This window comes from Triticum aestivum, chromosome 5B, assembly GCF_018294505.1.
Source record: "Triticum aestivum cultivar Chinese Spring chromosome 5B, IWGSC CS RefSeq v2.1, whole genome shotgun sequence".
Lineage (NCBI taxonomy): Eukaryota > Viridiplantae > Streptophyta > Magnoliopsida > Poales > Poaceae > Triticum > Triticum aestivum.
Window position 1 is genome coordinate 608,830,267 of NC_057807.1, and position 18,933 is coordinate 608,849,199.

An 18,933-nucleotide genomic window follows, 5' to 3' on the forward strand; every position below is an offset into this window, starting at 1 on the left:
ACCTTGGTCCTGCCGCAACACACGTACACTCCGGTCACTGCACATTGTGGTCCATGACAGACACCGTGTCTGGCAAGTGTTCGGTCAATAGTCATAGCTAAATTTATTGATTTCATTATTGTTTACTTTGAAGCAAACACAATGAATTTGGCTGTCGAGTACTTCAATGTCGCGTTGGAGATGAAATGGTGATGATGCATGCAGTTATTGAAGATGCTAACGTGCATAGGAGCATGTTCACAATTTTAAGGGATCAATCAAGGGGCACCGTGTGATGAATCGACAAAGGGCATGAGGCATATGATGCTGATGACGACTACTTTGTCCCTGATGTGCTATTTGAGTCCTTTTTCTACCGTCGATTCCGGATGAGCTGAAGTGTATTTGATCGCCTCTACAATGGTCTCCGGGCCTATGACTACTACTTCATCTTAAGAAGAGTAGCTGGACGATGGTCTGACGATGAGCTGACGTCCTCGCCCGCGCAGGCGCACTTCAATGCTGTCATGATGGAAGAGCAGCCGAACACGAACATGGGACTCTTTCGACGGCGTCCACGCGACAGACTTCGGTGATAAAGAGTAGGAGGTAGGACATGGACGTGACCACGTTTGGTGTCGCATGTGGGCTGTATTCCACGTTCTATTCTTCCTCTCCCACCGCTGCAACTCCCGGGGCTCACAGTTGTTGAGCTTGTCGGACATGGGAAAGACAGGATGTGAAACACAGACGCCTCCACGGCTGACGAAGTTTTAAACAATTAAAAAAGTGTCATTTGTTTTTGTTTAGTTGAAAGATGTCAAAAATGTAATGAATTTGGTCCGATCTAAATGAAGATCATCCGGTTTCCCTGAAAATCATCTGGTTTGTTCAAATTTGATCTACAATGTATGCAGCCGTTTGAGGTATACGGTATGGCCCGCTCTCATATCACTTTTCGTGGATGTATACCATGTTCGTTTTAGGGGTCCGTGTTGGAGATGCCCGGGCCACTATTGTTCAAATTTTAATCATGAGGGAGGGGGAGATTAGCACAATAGCACAGTCGGACATGTACGTCCGTAGGTTGGGTGTAGGTCTAACATATTTGCATAAGGTGTGGCTAGGTCTTAGTCGACTGAGACTTATCTCAGTCAAGTGACATAGAATTAAGAAGAAAAAAAAGACAAAACTGAAAATAAAAAATTTATACGAATCTACATGCAACATCAAAGAAATACGAAAACACTAACGCCCACACGTGTGGCACGTCTCTAACTCGCCCACACGCCTCGATCGTCGTTGATTGTTTTTTGCACGAATCTTGACACCAAAAGGTGGATTCGGTGTGCCACGTACGACAAGCCTGGTGTGGTGTGTAGGTAGTTCGCCCACACGTTGTTTCTCCTTCGGATGAGACCGACTGCGAGTCGGGGCGTGCGGTGGAACTGCCGCCGCGCCCGCACGTTGCGCACGACTTCTGTTCCCCATCTCTCACGACTATCCATTTTCCCACTCTCCCACGCCCAAGCTGTCATTTGCCATGTTTTTTGCAGGGTACATGTCAACTGCCCTGTTTGTGATTGTAAGCAGATGGCAACTCTCTTTTACCCGAACATGTTATTGTTGCCACGTCTGTTTGTAGCGCTACATGGCAACTGTCTAGTGTTAGTAGGTGGCAACTCCTAAAGATACCACCGTCGCCCACGTGTCCGTCTCCTCTCCCACACAACAAAAGCTATCAATTGCCACGTGTTTTTGCAGGGTACATCGCAATTGCCCTAGTGTGCTTGTAAGCAGATGGCAACTCTCTCTTTACCCGAGCATGTTTTTTGCCATGTTTTTGTACTGCTACATGGCAACTGTCTAGTGTTAGTAGGTGGCAACTCCTAAAGTTTTTCAAATCATGGCAACTATAATAGACCAGACCATACATGGCAACAGCTGCAGTTGCCCAGAATGGCATCCGGCACTTGACCTGAGATGACAACTACAGTTGAGCAACCATGACAACTATAGTTGTCAGACATGGCAACTGTAGTTCAGCAGCATGGCAACTGCAGTTAAAGAACCATGGCAATCGCGGCAGGACGCATGGTTACTGCCACGCGGGACGTGTGGCTCGCAGGCGGGGAGGGGCGATGGCCGAGACGAGTCGTGCGGGCCGCATGGTCGCTCGCCCGGACATGCTCGTGCGGGCGACCGCGCCGCACACCAAACATGCGGGCTGTGGGGGGGGGGTGCGCCCGGACGTGCTCGTGCGGGCGGGTCTATGTCGATGCCACACGGGGCGTGCGACACATACCCCCTAGATGTCACATGTGTGGCAGTTATCGTCGTCCAACAAATATAACATCAACTGAGACATAACAAAGTATTAATTCACTGAGACTTAGCAAAACTGTTTTGCATAACCCACGTGCCAAATTACATGCCCACCTTTTACACACAACGTACTCAGCGTCATGCCACGGGAGGAGCCGGGACCTCGGCGGCGGAGGAGAGGCTCTGGAGGTGCCTCTCCACGACATCGAGCCCGCAGAGCTCCTTGACGTCGGCCATGGTCGCCGGCACGTCCATCTGGAACGTCAGCGGTGAGTTGACCGAGAAGTCGGTTCTGGCCGCCCTGATGGCCTCCCGCATGGCACAGTGCACCGACGCTGCCAGGAGCAGCGGCGGCTCGCCGTACGCCTTGGAGGAGAGCACCCGCTTCTTGTCGCGCGCGCTGCTGATGAGCTCCACGTTGAACTGCTTCGGGATGGTGTCCACCGTTGGGATCTTGTACGTCCACGTGCCGTCGTTCACCACCAGCCCGTCGGCGTTCGTCGCGTAGTCCTCGTTCGTGAAGAAGCCAACCCCTTGCACGAATGCGCCCTCCACCTGATCGACGAACAAAAAATGGAGTCAGATTACAACGATCAGCAGAAGCAGCAAGCAATCTGGTGGCTGTGCCGGTCGGCGGTGAGCTTACCTGGCCGAGGTCCACCGCCGGGTTCAGGCTCTGCCCGCAGTCGTACACCAGATCGCTCCTCAGGATCGTCGTCGCTCCGGTCAGCACGTCGATTTCCACCTCGCTGACGGCGGCCCCATAGTTGATGTATTTTACGAAGGCTGGGTCGGGCTTCCAGTAGGCGTGGGCCGACAGGTTCACGCTCGCCATCTTCGCCTGGGCGATCAAGGCGCTCCATGGCGCCGCAGCGCCTGACTTGGCCTCGAGGCCCTCTTTGATGGGCTTGAGGCGCTCGACGAGCACGGCGCACGACTGTCGGACCGCCTCGCAACTGCTCTCGGACGTGGTGCTCCCGCCGGTTAAGCTGCCCTGGATCAAGCTCAGCGTGTCGGCCTGAATGACGCGCACCTTGTCGAGCAGCCCGTCGGCGTCGGGACAGAGCTCCCGCAGCCCGAACGCCGTCATCTGCTTCACCTTGGTATACAGCCCTTGCCCGAGCTCCACGCCGCCGACCTCCACAGCGATCGAGCCGTCGTTCAGGATGGACACCTTCCCCGGCGTCGGCCGGAGGGCCACCTCGTAGGTGATCGGCACGCACGAAATGCCGCGCTTCTTCCACCTGCTCCCGCCATTGAACCGCTCAACTGCCTCCGCCCTGCTCCGGTACTCCGGCGACGAGGCCAGCTTGTCGAAGATGTCGATGAGGCTGTACGTTGGGGCGTCCCCCGCGGCGTCGCCGTAGAACTGCGTGAGGCTCTCGACGCTGTGGAGGTTCTTTCTCCGGACGGCGTTGGTGTCGGCCCCGAGCGCGGACGCGACGTGCTCGATGATGGCCTCGGCGATGAAGGAGCCCTGCACGTCGCCGGGCGCCCGCACGGCTGACTTGGACGATACGTTCGTCTTGCACAGCTTGATGTCGAAGCCGAGGGCGCCCCAGTTGTACTTCTTCAGAGAAGCGATGGTGGCAGCCGGGATCATCGGGCTCAAGTCCGGCGATATCCCGGCGTTTATCCCAAGATCGACGTGCAGAGCCGTGAGCGTGCCATCCGACTTGAACCCGACGGAGTACTTCGCCTTCATCGGGTGCCGCCCTCCGGCCATGATCATGTCCGTCTTCCGATCGAGGTACATCCGAACAGGGCGCCGCAGCTTGAACGCTGCAACTGCACACGCACATGCTACCTGAAAACCCAAACAATTGGTGAAAAGCAGAAAATATTGTTGGTGTGTAGTCTGAATGAATGCTGCAGAACTTATTGCTGGTGTGTGTCTAAATGAACTTACATGGGTTGATTTCATTCCCTTTCCACCAAAGCCGCCTCCAACTCTCCTTGTGATGACGCGAACATTGTGGTAGGGAATGCCGAGGCAGTCCGCGACGACATTCTGAATGATCTCGGGTAGCTGCGTAGAGGAGTAGACGGTGATGCAGTTATCTTCGTCGGGGATGGCCAATGCGGTCTGAGTCTCCATGTAGAAGTAGTACTGTGTTTCAAGTTTCACCTGTCGGAAATTAACAAAAGACACTATTCAGTTATCTTCGTCATCTGAAACTAACAATGCAGCACCCTAAATATCAAATGTGCACCTCTCCTGATAGGATCTTGTGATCAGCTTGAGACATCCCTTGCTCGAAGTCCCCAACTGGCCGAGGAGCAAAATATGGGGGGATTTGGAAGTAGCTGTTCTGCCGGATGGCATCTTCTATTGTCAGAATCGGCGGCTCAAGATTCTCGGTGCTATACTCGATGACCGCTTGCTTCGCCGCCATGTAGGCATACTTCTGTGTTTCAGCGATCTGAGTGATGGCAAAGGATACGGTAAGTCCAATGATCTCTTTAAAATTCAGGGTAAAAATAAACTAGTACTGGTTTATGTCCTGAAATTGAGTTCAGGTGGCCAGAAGTAGGTACCACAATGCCAATATTTTGACCAGCAAATTCAGAAACCGGATCGCCGAAAAGAGCTTCGGTTCCTAACATATTGATGCCAGCTCCAACATTTTTGCCACCGGCTGGAATATCCTTTGCGGTGATAACCCCGATGACCTTTTCTGAATCCAAAGATGATCTGAAGTTGACACTTTTTATATGGGCATGAGGGTGTGTGCTGTAGATAAATGCTCCATAGAGGCAATCCTTGGGAGCAGGGATGTCATCAACATACACAGCCTCCCCTGGAAAACAAGCAAGAATATTGTCAAGCCCATGTTTCTCGATAGAAGTTAGATGTGCCAACAATTTTTTATTTTTGAAGAAATATATCCAGTGATGGCAAAGGATGCAGCATATCAGTGCTAAAGATGAATAAAGAAAGAACTCATAAAAAAAACTCCAAAATGATCTTGAAGTATGTAGAAGAAAATATTACTCCCTCCGTCTGAAAAAACTTGTCATCAAAATGAACAAAAAGGAACGTATCTAGAACTAAAATACATCTAGATACATCCCCTTTTATTCATTTTGATGACAAGTATTTCCGGACGGAGGGAGTACTTCCTCTGATCCAAATTAAACCATTGTGCTAAAGATGAATAAAAAAAGAACTCATAAAAAATCTCCCAAATGATCTTGAAGTATGGAGAAGAAAATATTACTTCCTCTGATCCAAATTAATTGACGCAGCTTTAGTACGATTTTACTAGTATAAACAATGCTGAGAAGTTCAAGCTACATAAATCTAAGAAGTGCAGTGCCAGTGCATAAATTATAAGGTAGACTAGCATTGTCGAGTAGTACTATCACTTGTAATTGAAGAGCACAAACTAATTGAAGTAAACACTTATAAGCTAAATAAAACATTGGAATAAGAGTAGGAGTATACCAGAAGCTTGCAGCTCAGCCCCGGATTTCGTGATCGGCTTGCCGACAGGTTTGTATTCGTCATTGAAAACCAGTTCTTGCCTTGAGCGAATCTGCAAGTCTTTGCTCGCAACCTGACCATTCATGCTTCCATTTGCACATGGCCCATTGGGAGCAATAGCCTTTGCTGGTTCAATCAGGTTGTTTCCAAGTGAAGAAAGGAAACTGAACAAGAAACTGACAGCCAAGCTGACTCTGTATTCAGGGTGTGTGGTGCCTTCTGACGGCATGATAGTATCCTTCAGCAATCGAACAGCTTCAAGTATCACAGGTGCACTCACTGATTTCCCCTTCAAGAACTCTTCAACCTTCCGAGCCCGGGTGGTATGATCGACACCGTATGCGCCGAATGCAAGGCAGATATCCTCAATTATGAGCTCCCCTGATGCTCCATCGCCTGAAGTCCTTGCCAGGAATGCAGAATTGACATAGGAGACGGCATTGCCAAATGGTCTGGGAGCTACGCGAGAGGTCTCGAAGATGACATTGTCTGAACCCCAATCCGGGACAAATATGCTGAGCAGTATGGTCTTGGCATCACAGGGAGGCTGCTCCAAGAACTCATCGAGCGTCAGGCAGAGCATCTTGGAAGCCGTCTGGATGCTGACGGTGGAGCCGGCGGCAAGAAGAACGGTGGCTATGTCCGACGGGAACTGCAGTCGTTGTGCCATGAATCCATGATCACGTTCCCGCCGACGGTCGCCGTGTTTCGGACGAACGGCGAGGCCACCTTGCTCAGGTGACTGGCGATCTTTCTGAATACCGGAGTGCCATCGGAGAAGACCTCGATGGCTTTGGAGATGGACACGGCTGCCCCGATCTCCACCCCCTTGCTGCTTCTGTTGATGACCGAAAGCTCTACGATCTCTTTGATATCGATGTACTTATCGTACAGGTCTTGATCCTTGTACACGCCGGCGCCGGTGTTTGACGCCACGATCTTGACTGAATTTTCGTCGAACCAGTTGGAATCGAAGAGGCTATGGAGCTCCTGGATGCTCCTGGGATGGTACCAACCGTCTTCGCCGGCGATCGCCGCTGGAATATCGTTCATTTGACCCTTGATCTCGGACTTGAGGAACTCAGGGAAGGTGCAGACAGAGCCGCTGGAGTATTCCGGCAGCTTGCCGACGTCGGCGCGGTCGGTGCCTTTCTTCCAGAACGAGTTGAGGCCGAGGTCCTCGAGGTCGACGTCGGCAGCGAAGCTCTTGCAGGCATCGAGGATAGGCCGGTAGCCGGTGCAGCGGCACAGATTGCCGGAAACTGCGTGCTCGGCCTCAGAGCAGGTAAGCTTGGAGAACCCCGGAGGCGGGGCGTGATCACCGGCGGTGGTGGTGCCGGGCTTGTCGGCTTTGACGAGCGAGGAGAAGATGGACATGCACATGCCGGGTGTGCAGAAGCCGCACTGGGAGGCGTGGAAGCCGGCGAGGCGCTGCTGAACGGGGTGGTAGCCATCCCGGGTGTTGCCGATGCCCTCGCTGGTGGTGACCGAGCAGTGGTTCAGACTGCCGACGAGCGTCAGGCAGGAGCTCGCCGAGAACTCGGTCACCTCGTCGGTGGCCGGGTCGTACTTGGAGATGAGCACCACGCATGCGCCGCATCCACCTGCATACACGCAGCAACGTTAACACACGTTAGATATTTTTTTTCCTGTTAGTTAATTTCACTTTTTTTGCGGGGATGTGTTAATTTCAGTTTGAATCGGCCAAAACCGAAGATAAAAAATCTCACATAATTGCTCAAGATATTGGTTTGGTTAATTTTATGCATTGTCATAGGAAAGTTAATGTAGTGGCGCACGAACTAGCTAGGCTTTGTTTTTCACAGAAAGTTGATTGTATTTGGCAAGACGAGGCCCCTAGCTTTATTCTGCAGTTCTTGTTGAACGATGTAAAACATTTTTTGAAGTAATAAAATGCACCATGATGGCTTTCCCTCAAAAAAAAAATTCTTACATAATTCACGCTAAAAGGCAACGGCTATTGCGAACTATATGGTCCCACTAATTACCTTCTTTGCTGGGCTAGTTCTGTAAAGTGTGTAGTCATACGAATCTACATAAAATATCAAGAGTTAAATATACTGCAGGTATCTTAACTTGTTCAGTGCGGTCATTTTAATGCCTAAATTTACAAAATACACATAACAGGTGCAATAACTTGTGCTATGATGCAAATACAGTGCCTTGTGTACATTTCTTTTTTGAGCGAAAGAGGTTTCCCTCCGATTTTATTAATGAAACCAAAAGCGAGCGCACACACCAAAAGGGGTCCTGTCCAACACCATCAGGTTCTTCCAACGTGCAATCGAAACTACGCTGAAGCTACTGTCTACCCTGCCGCATGGGAATACAAAAAAAAAGAGAGATGAAAAATTCAAAAAAATACAAAAAAGATGCATCGCTTACATCCATTTTTGCCAGAGAGTTATTCTCCCACAAGTTCAAGATTACAAGTGCCTTGTGTACGTATCGAGTGTATGTTCTGCATGTGTGGCATGCTAGCTTGGCGTTGGCCCACATGTCATTGGCTAGCAGTGGGTGAGCGATGGATGTCCAACGCATGAGGAAACGCTGTAAATCTGTCAAGTTGATACGGGCAAAAATCTGGTGGTACTGATTACAGAATTTCGCTACTGTACGTGGCAAACTGGAACACGCGCTAAAGTTTCTAATATCGGCTCGGCAGTTGAACATGGACGGGACCTGGCAGGAAAAAGCAGAGTCATGGTCCAATGGTTTTGGATGGGTGTATGATTGTTCAACTATGAGAAAAATACAACGGCAAGGCATCCTTTTGTCACAATCATGCCTGAGCTGAGTGACCGTAAAGAATTAGTAATCCTCTAGTTTACTGTTTTCTTAGCTACTATTACTCCTGCGTAGCAAAATAAGACGTTTTTTATACAAAGGTAATACTATTTTTAGATAAAAGTCAAAAAAATATATACTACTCCCCCAGTTCCTAAATATTTGTCTTTTTGGAGATTTCAAATGTACTATCACATACGGATGTATATAGAAATATTTTAGAGTATAGATTCACTTATTTTGCTCCGTATGTAGTCACTTGTTGAAATCTCTAGACACACAAATATTTAAAAACGGAGGAAGTAGTATATCTCGGTCACATCGCTAGGCCGAGTGTAAGTGACAATAACGTGTTGGGCAAGGTTATTTCCGCTAACTGTTGTACAAAGTCATCGGTTGTCGACTAGTCGTTTGAGAGTAGGTACAGTTAAAGTAAAATTCATTCTTGAAAAAAGAAATTCAAATTAAACTTTCAGCGAGTAAAATAATACCACTAAACTGCAAAGTTGAATTATATTATATACTCCTACATGAAGTTATACGCGTGAACTTGCCTGATGGGCCAGATTATGTCTTGCCACATTATTGAAAGTAAAAAGCAGCGGTCAGTGTGATCGTCTGGGTGTCGAGCAGGTTGGAAAGTCGATGCCGAGATCCTATTCTCTATTATCTTTCTGTAAAATATAAGAAGATAAAAGAGGCATGGCTTCAAGATGGAGATTGACCATGTGCACCTCCTTATCATTCAGTTATTCTATTCCGAGAAATCCGGGCTACTAACTCTCTAGGTGGAGGGTCCCTTCGATAAACTACTTGCCTCGTTAGGCTGGTCGTAATGGTAGTATTATAGCTAGTATCATGCATGCCAACTAGACAATTTTAATGAGGTGTCATAGCATTAAATGAAAAAAGAGAGGGTGAAAAGAAAGAGAGGGTGAAGTATCATATCATGATACCGTATCATAATAAATGCTATGCTACTTTGTGTCATGCATGACAATAATTAGGATACTACATGATACTAATATATGATACTATGTATTAGAGAGGTAGTACCATACACTAGTATCATATGCATGATACTAGTATATGATACTCCCCATTACAACCAGCCTTAGGAATACCCTCTTGTGGAGAGCTAGATTCCGTAGTGAAGTTGACTTACCTAAATCTGCCGCATGCTCACACGAAAGCCGGAGCAGGCAAGAGGATTGATTTTCCCAGGAGAAAGCAAACAAATATATTTTTTTTTGCTAAAAAAGACAAACAAGTATTTGTGGTCCATGTTTGACGAACGAACGATCCAACAATTGCGATGGAGGCTGGAATCGGATTGTGCCGGTGCAAGGAAATAAAGAGGCCGGCGGCTGCGATGTATGTGCCCGTGACGATTTATGAACGATAGCGCTAGCTAGCTAACCTAAGCAAAAAGAAGAAGTTTACAAGAAGCAGAGACGAGGAACATGAACAATCGGTGTGCATTGTGATTGTGGCGTGATGTCCTACGTGCACGTGCACACAAACTTCTTCCCTGCTCACACACAAGAACTCGTGCCGGTTTGATCGAAATCTGGAGCAACTCGCATGGACAGATGGGCTCGATCGATCCGCTTGTTCGAACGAGTGAGAGAAGAATTAAACAAGGGGATATGAAATGAATCGAGCGGTGCTGCCCTCACCTTCGCCGCAGCCGAGCTTGGGCCCCCTGACGGGCGTCCGCGCGCGGAGGAACTCCAGCAGCGTCGTCGACGGGTCGACGCCGGCCGCCTCGTGCCGCGCACCGTTCACCGCCAGCACCACCCGCTCCGCCGCCGCCGCCGCCGCCGCCGCGTCCTTCCCCAGCGACCCCATCACTCTCCACAGCCCAACTGCACTAGTAGTACTCACCAAGTGCGCGCAGGGAAGACGGACGGAGGCCCTTTGTACAGCGGGATTTCGATCGCTATCGAGAGGTCAAGGGGCGCGAGATTGTTGTTCGGTGGTCGCGCGTGTAGTGTACACTCTCCGGTCCAAACAGACGTCCGGCGGAACTGACCGAGGCGGTACGCTAGCTTCTCGTGGATTTGTTCTGCTGTCATAGGAGCATCAGCCAATCGGTAGTACGTACTATACGACAGATCAAAAGGACGGGAAAGGTCGTAACTGATCTGAAGATGACACACTGCCAGCCTAGGTTTGTTTGCTTTTGTTCTTGTTTACCGTGTCTTGACAAATGGTGAATTTTACTACTAGCTTAAAATGAAACGTAGGGAGGATTCAAGTACAATGAGCACATTTTTAACCTTTGCATAGTTATTAGGATGCATAGAGCCAAAATCAAGGCGTGCATACAAAAACACACCAACAACTAACAAAGACAAATAAGACTAGAGTCCCAAGCTATGCTTTGGTGGAGTATAAAAAGAAAAAAAAAGAATACTTTGAAGGGATCAAAATAATGATCACTAAGAGCGACTCCAACCGGGCAATCCATTTCAACCGTCCACGCATGTTTAGGTCGTCGCAGACAAAAACGCTGGTCCAACGCGCCGACCCAAACCCAAATTGCGTCCGTTTCGTGTCCGCGTCGACACATTTCAGTCCTAAAATGCGGCGGCCTGGACACGAAGCAGACACGCCGCGTGTTCCCTCGGTGTCCGCCGCGGCCCCACAAGTCAGCCGGTCAACAACCACATGTGTTCGTATTAAACACGGCCACCTACCCGGGCCCGCCTGGCAGTGTGTGGAAGGGTCGCGTGCCCGTCCTTTTTAATGGATTCGTGCGGAGGGGCCGGCCTCATCCACTTCTCGTCCACATCTGGCCACCTTTGTTCCCTCGTTGGCGACCATAAAACCCTAGCCAGCCAGCCAGCCCGAAACCCTAGCAAAGCCATTGGCATGTTCAGCGGGAAGGGAGGGAGGAAGGGGAGGTTCAGCGCCGACGCGAGATCTTCCCGCGGGCTCCCTCCTCCACCGCCGCCGGCAAGATACGGCAAGCCACCACGAGAGCAAGAGCGGCTGTACATCCTAGTCCACCAGGCGCGGTGGCACTGGGAGTACCGCCAGCCCCTGCAGTACACATATGTGTACTTGCCGCACGGCTGGCATCTAGACCCGCAGCGCATCCCCATCCCGGCAACGCCGCGGTCCGCGCGGGCACACACAGAGGATGTTTGCCGATGGCACGAGCTGCTTATGCCGGAGCAGTGCACCATGCGTGCCTGCGCGCCAGACTCCCCCAACTGGGAGCGCTGGTTTACGCTAGAGTACGAGGAGGAGCGCTACTGCGGCATCCACATCGACCATGACGTTGATACACCCATTTAGCATCATGTTTTCCTACTGTTATTTATGTTGTTTTATTGTATAATAATGCTTTTTGGAGTAATTCTAATGCATTTTCTCTCATAATATGCAAGGTATGCACCAAGGGGGAGAATTCTGGCAGCTGGAAATCTGGACCTGAAAAAGCTACGTCAAGCTACCTATTCTGCACAGCTCCAAATGAGCTGAAACTCCACGAGGAATTTTTATGGTATATTTAATGAATATTGGAGCAAATAAGTACCAAAGGAGGGCCACCAGGTGGGCACAACCCACATGGGCGCGCCAGTAGGCCCAGGCGCGCCCTGGTGGGTGCTGCCCTCCTCGGCCCACCTCCGGCGCCTCTGGTATATAAGTCATTTTGACCTAGAAAAAAATTGGGAGAGGACATTCGGGATGAAGCGCCGCCGCCTCGAGGCGGGACTTGGGCAGGAGCACTTTTGCCCTCCGGTGGAGCGATTCCGCCGGGGGAACTTCCCTCCCGGAGGGGGAAATCGTCGTCATCATCATCACCAACAACTCTCCCATCTTGGGGAGGGCTATCTTCATCAACATCTTCACAGCACCAGCTCCTCTCAAACCCTAGTTCATCTCTTGTGTTCAATCTTTGTAGCAAAACTATAGATTGGTGCTTTGGGTGACTAGTAGTATTGATTACATCTTGTAATTGATTACTATATGGTTTATTTGGTGAAAGATTATATGTTCAGATCCATTATGCTATTTAATACCCCTCTGATCGTGAGCATGTTTATCATTTGTGAGTAGTTATTTTCATTCTTGAGGTCACGGAAGAAATCATGTTGCAAGTAATCTTGTGAACTTGATATGTGTTCGATATTTTGATGATATGTATGTTTCCATTCTCTTAGCGGTGTCATGTGAACGTCGACTACATGACACTTAACCATATTTGGGCCTAAGGGAATGCATTGTGGAGTAGTTATTAGATGGTGGGTTGCGAGAGCGACAGAAGCTTAAACCCTAGTTTATGCACTATTCCGTAAGGGACCGATTGGATCCAAAAGTTTAATGCTATGGTTAGAATTTATTCTTAATACCTTTCTCGTAGTTGCGGATGCTTGCGAGAGGGTTAATCATAAGTAGGAGGTTTGTTCAAGTAAGAACATCACCCACATATCAAATTATCAAAGTATCGAACACGAATTAAGCCAACATGAAGAAAGTGACTAGATGAAATTCCCATGTACCCTCAAGAACACTTTGCTTATGATAAGAAACCGTTTTGTCCTGTCCTTTGCCTCAAAAGGATTGGCTACCTTGCTGCACTTTTGTTACTACTATTCTTACTTGCTCGTTACAAATTATTCTGCTATCAAACTACTCCACTACTTACAATTTTAGCACTTGCAGACAGTACCTTGCTGAAAATCACTTGTCATTTCCTTCTGCTCCTCGTTGGGTTCGACACTCTTACTTATCGAAAAGGGCTACAATTGACCCCATATCCTTGTGGGTCATCAGACATCCCACCGCCGCCCCTCGAGGTAAAGCCGGAGGAAGAGCAGGTGGAGGTGGAGTACCAAGCCGCTCTCGAGGAGGCCCTGCAACATGCATTGGAGGCGAGCCGGCTCGAGGAGGACGCCCATTGGGATGGGCTAGAGCACTCCCTTGTTTGTGCCGCCACCGCTGCCCCTTGTCAAGCCCAAGGCCGAACCAGAGCCTTAGCCGGAGTGCGAGAGCCAACGGCCACGCGAAAGCGGCCATCGTCACCCCCCACTTGGCCCTAGAAGTCCTATTCATGGGCCAGCGAGCTCTGTGAGTGGGTGAGCACACCTCCCTGCTACTACGCCTTCACGCCAGAAGAGGAGGCAGCCCACCTTGAGCGATGGAAGGAGCATTAGCTCGCCGAGGAGGGGGCCGGCGGTGAGCAGCAGCTGCGCCACGAGGAGGAGGCGCTGCAGCTTGAGAAGGAGGATGAGGAGGAGCGTGCCTGCCTCGCCGCTATGCCGCCGCCGTGGCACACATCGAAGGAGGCTGCCTTGGCGACCTATCAAGCCGCGTTTGGTTGGGCTGAACCGCCTCCTGTCTTCATCGACCTCGCTGGCGGCTGATGTCTGCTAGAACTAAGTCGGTATTTCCCCAAAGAGGAAGGTATGATGCAGTATAGCGACGGTACTTATTTCCCTCAGTGATGAGACCAAGGTTATCGAACCAGTAGGAGAACCTCCTCACACCACGTAAACAACACCTGCACACAAATAACAAATACTCGCAACCCGACGTGTTAAAGGGGTTGTTAATCCCTTCTGGGTACGGCGCCTCAAGATAGGCAAATAACATGAGGTAAAAGTGGTATATAGGATAAATAGATCGCAGAACAAATAAATTGCAGCAAGGTATTTTTGTATTTTTGGTTTAATAGATATGAAAATAAATGCAAGAGAAAATAGATCGCAAAGGCAAATATGATGAAAAGAGACCCGGGGGTCGTAGGTTTCACTAGTGGATTCTCTCGAGAAAAATAACAAACGGTGGGAAAACAATTACTGTTGGGCAATTGATAGAACTTCAAATAATCATGACGATATCCAAGCAATGATCATTATATAGGCATCACGTCCAAGATTAGTAGACCGACTCCTGCCTGCATCTACTACTATATATTACTCCACACATTGACCGCTATCCAGCATGCATCTAGTGTATTAAGTTCATGGAAAAACGAAGTAATGCAATAAGAACGATGACATGATGTAGACGATATCTGTTTATCTATTGCGGAGATATAGATCTCATCTTGTTATCCTTAGTAGCAACGATACATACGTGACAGTTCCCCTTCTGTCGCTGGGATCAAGCACCATAAGATCGAACCCACTACAAAGCACCTCTTCCCATTGCAAGATAAATATATCAAGTTGGCCAAACAAAACCCAAATATCGGAGAAGAAATACGAGGCTATAAGCAATCATGCATAGAAGAGATCAAAGAAGACTCAAATAACTTTCATGGATAAAAACATAGATCTGATCATATACTCAAAGTTCATCGGATCCCAACAAACACACCACCAAAAGACTTACATCATATGGATCTCCAAGAGACCATTGTATTGATAATCAAAATAGAGAGGAAGCCATATAGCTACTAACTACGGACCCGTAGGTCTACAGAGAACTACTCACGCATCATAGGAGAGGCACCAATGGAAGTGGTGAACCCTCCATGACGGTGTCTAGATTGGATCTGGTGGTTCTGGACTCTGCGGCGGCTGGATCAATATTTCATCGCCTCCCCTAGGGTTTCTGGAATATTGTGGTATTTATAGAGCAAAGAGGCGGTTCGGGGGGCACCCGAGGTGGGCAGCACCGACCTGGGCGCGCCTGGGCCTCCTGGCGCACCCTGGTGGGTGCTGCTCCCCTCGAGCAGCCCCTCGGGTGCTTCCTTGGCCCACTGGCTTTCTTCTGGACCAAAAAAATCCTCCAGGAGTTTCGTTGCGTTTGGACTCCGTTTGATATTGATTTCATGCGATGTAAAAAAACATGCAGAAGACAACAACTGGCACTGGGCACTATGTCAATAGGTTCGTACAAAAAATGATATAAAATGACTATAAAATGATTGTAAAACATCCAAGAATGATAATATAACAACGTGGAACAATAAAAAATTATAGATATGTTGGAGACTTATCAGCATCCCCAAGCTTAATTCCTGCTCGTCCTCGAGTAGGTAAATGATAAAAACAGAATTTTTGATGTGGAATGCTGCCTAACATGTTCATCACATTCTTTTCTTTATAGCATGGACATATGGAACTTTATATGATTCAAAGCAATAGTCTAGTTTTGACATGAATACTTTAATACTCAAGCATACCAACAAGCAACCATGTCTTTCAAAATATCAACACTAAAGCAAGTTATCCCTAGCCAATCATGCTCAGTCATTGATCCATTCATGAAAAACACTCGAATATTAGCTACACCCAACGCTCAAATACGATCATAGTTCCCCTTAGTTGGTGCTTTATAAGAGAAGATGGAGAATCAAATTCAAAATAAAAATTGCATAAGTAAAAGAAAGACCCTTCGCGGAGGGAAGTAGTGATTTGTAGAGGTGCTAGAGCTCAAAGCTTAAATTCAGAGATAAAATTATTTTCGAGAGGCATACTTTTGCTACCAACTAAAACGACTTGGAGCATCCCAACACTTTCCATGCTAGATACATCATAGGCGGCTCCCAAATAGAAAATAAAGTTTATTCCTTTTTCCACCATAACTTTCACTTACCATGGCTAGCCATATCCACGGGTGCCCTCCATACCAACACTTTCCAAGGAATTTATTATTTGACAACATGAAGTAAATTCATTTATTCATTTCGGGACTGGGCATCCCTAGCACCTTTGCCGTACTCTCATGCAATGACAAGTGAATAAACACTCATCACGAGAATAACACATCTAGCATGGAAAATATTGGCTACCCTTTACCGCCTCGCGAGTAGTAGAGCACACAAAAGAGAAATTTATTTTGAATATTAGAGATGGCACATGCAAATTTGCTTAGAACGGCATGGAAATACCACATATAGGTAGGTATAGTGGACTCATAAGGCAAAACTGATTTAAAGGGTTTTGGATGCACAAGTAGCGATCATACTTAGTGCAAAATGAAGGCTAGCAAAAAGATTGAGAAGCGACCAACCAAAAAGCGAAAAATCTCATACCCAAGCATTAAGCATAAGTAACACTGAATAATGCACCATAAGTAGGATATAAATTTCATTGCATAACTATTGACTTTCGTGCTTGCATAGGGAATCACAAACCTTAACATCAATATTCTTACTAAAGCACAATTACTCATCAACATGACTCACATATCATATCGTCATATCTCAAAACCATTACTAAGAATCAAGTTTATTTTGTCCAATGATCTTCATGAAAGTTTTTGTTATATCAGCAGCTCTGCTCGGTGATACATCTCCAACATATCAACTTTTTCTCACGCTTTTCCTCTTGTTTTGGACTTTAATTTGCATGATTTGTATGAAACTAACCCCAGACAGACGTTGTTTTTAGCAGAACTACCATGGTGTTGTTTTTGTGCAGAAATAAAAGTTCTCGGAATGGAACGAAACTTTGCGAGGATTTTTTATTTCAATAATAAGAATTGCTGGAGCCAAGACCTGCAGGAGAGGGGCACCTGGGTGGGCACAGCCCACCAGGGCGTGCCCCCCTCTCCTGGCGCGCCCAGGTGGGTTGTACCCATCTGGTGGCCCCGTAGACGACCCCCCTGATACTATAAAATCACATATTTCCAAAAAAAATAGGGAGAAAGAATTATCGTGATCCACAAGATAGAGCCGCCGCCAAGCCCCGTTCTTCCTCGGGAGGGCTGATCTGGAGTTCGTTTGAGGCTCCGGAGAGGGGGATCGTCGTTCTTCGTCATCACCAACCCATCTCCATCGCCAATTCCATGATGCTCCCCACCGGGAGTGAGTAATTCCTTCGTAGGCTCGCTGGTCAGTGAGGAGTTGGATGAGATTCATCATGTAACCGAGTTAGTTTTGTTAGGGCCTAATCCCTAGTATCCACTATGTTCTTAGATTGATGTTGCTATGACTTTGCTATGCTTAACGCTTGTCACTTTGGGCCCAGATGCCATGAACTCAGATCTGAACCGTTTATGAATTCATCTTGATATCCATGTTTTAGATCCGGTCTTGCAAGTTATATTCACCTACTATGGTTATGATCCAACAACCCCGGAGTGATAACAACCGGGCCCACTCTCGGTGATGACTGTAGTTTGAGGAGTTCATGTATTCACTATGTGTTAATGCTTTGTTCCGGTTCTCTATTAAAAGGAGTCCTTAATATCCCTTAGTTTCCAATATGGACCCCGCTGCCATGGGAGGGTAGGACAAAAGATGTCATGCAAGTTCTTTTAATAAAGCATGTATGACTATTTACGAAATACATGCCTACATTATATCGATGAACTGGATCTAGTGCCGTACCGCCCTAGGTTATAACTGTCACATGATGAATATACTCCAACAAGTCATCGATCCAATGCCTACAAATTTATCTCATATTGTTCTTTCTAAGTTACTACTGTTGCTACTTCTATCGTTACTGCTACAATATCACCGCTACCACTGTTACTGTTACCATTACTATTGCTGCTATCATCAAAACTATCATACTACTGTGCTACTAATCACTTTGCTGCAGATAATTAATCTCCAGGTGTGGTTGAATTGACAACTCAGCTGCTAATACCCTCAAATATTCTCTGGCTCCCCTTGTGCTGAATCTATAAATTTGGGTTAAATACTTACCCTCAAATACTGTTGCGATCCCCTATACTTGTGGGTTATCAAGACCTTTTTTCTGGCGCCGTTGCCGGGGAGCATAGCTATATTTGTTGAGTCACTTGGGATTATTATCAATTTATCACTATGAAGAATCTAAAGGATCCAAATATTAAGATATTTCCCTCAAGTACGAGGGGAGGTAAGAAACTGCCATCCAGATCTGCTTTAGATTCACCTTCTGTTATGAGTAAACTTGCAACACCACCACATGCTATTAATTCTGATATGTCACAAGTTATTGATGATGCTACTTCTACTATGAATGATGCTTATGATGATGCTAGTACCATGCTCGATAATGATGATGTGCCACTTGGTGAATTTCTTGATGAACAAATTGCTAGAGTAATAAAACATGATGTTGTTGAATCTGATGATGAGCTTGAAACTGAAACTCCTAAAACACCTGCTAGAGCTAGCCCTCCTATATATGAATTGCCTAAGGTACTGGAAGGCTATGTTATGAGTGAAGAGGCAACTAGAGATATTCTTGCTTGTAAGGATAGAGATGATCTAGAGAAATTATTACACAAGTATAAAGAAAAATCTCTGAATGCTAGAATGAAATATGATCCTAAGTTTGCTACTTCGCCTATCTTTATTGATGATAAGGATTGTGAATTTTCTATCGACCTAGAGTTAATAACTTTGGTTGAATCTGATCCTTTCCATGGTT

The 18,933-nt window shown here is 47.3% G+C and overlaps 1 pseudogene; it reads right to left on the reverse strand.

Moving 5' to 3' along the window:
* Positions 1 to 2,323: 2,323 nt before the first annotated feature.
* On the reverse strand, positions 2,324 to 10,699 carry LOC123113605 (indole-3-acetaldehyde oxidase-like; annotated as a pseudogene).
* Positions 10,700 to 18,933: the final 8,234 nt, after the last annotated feature.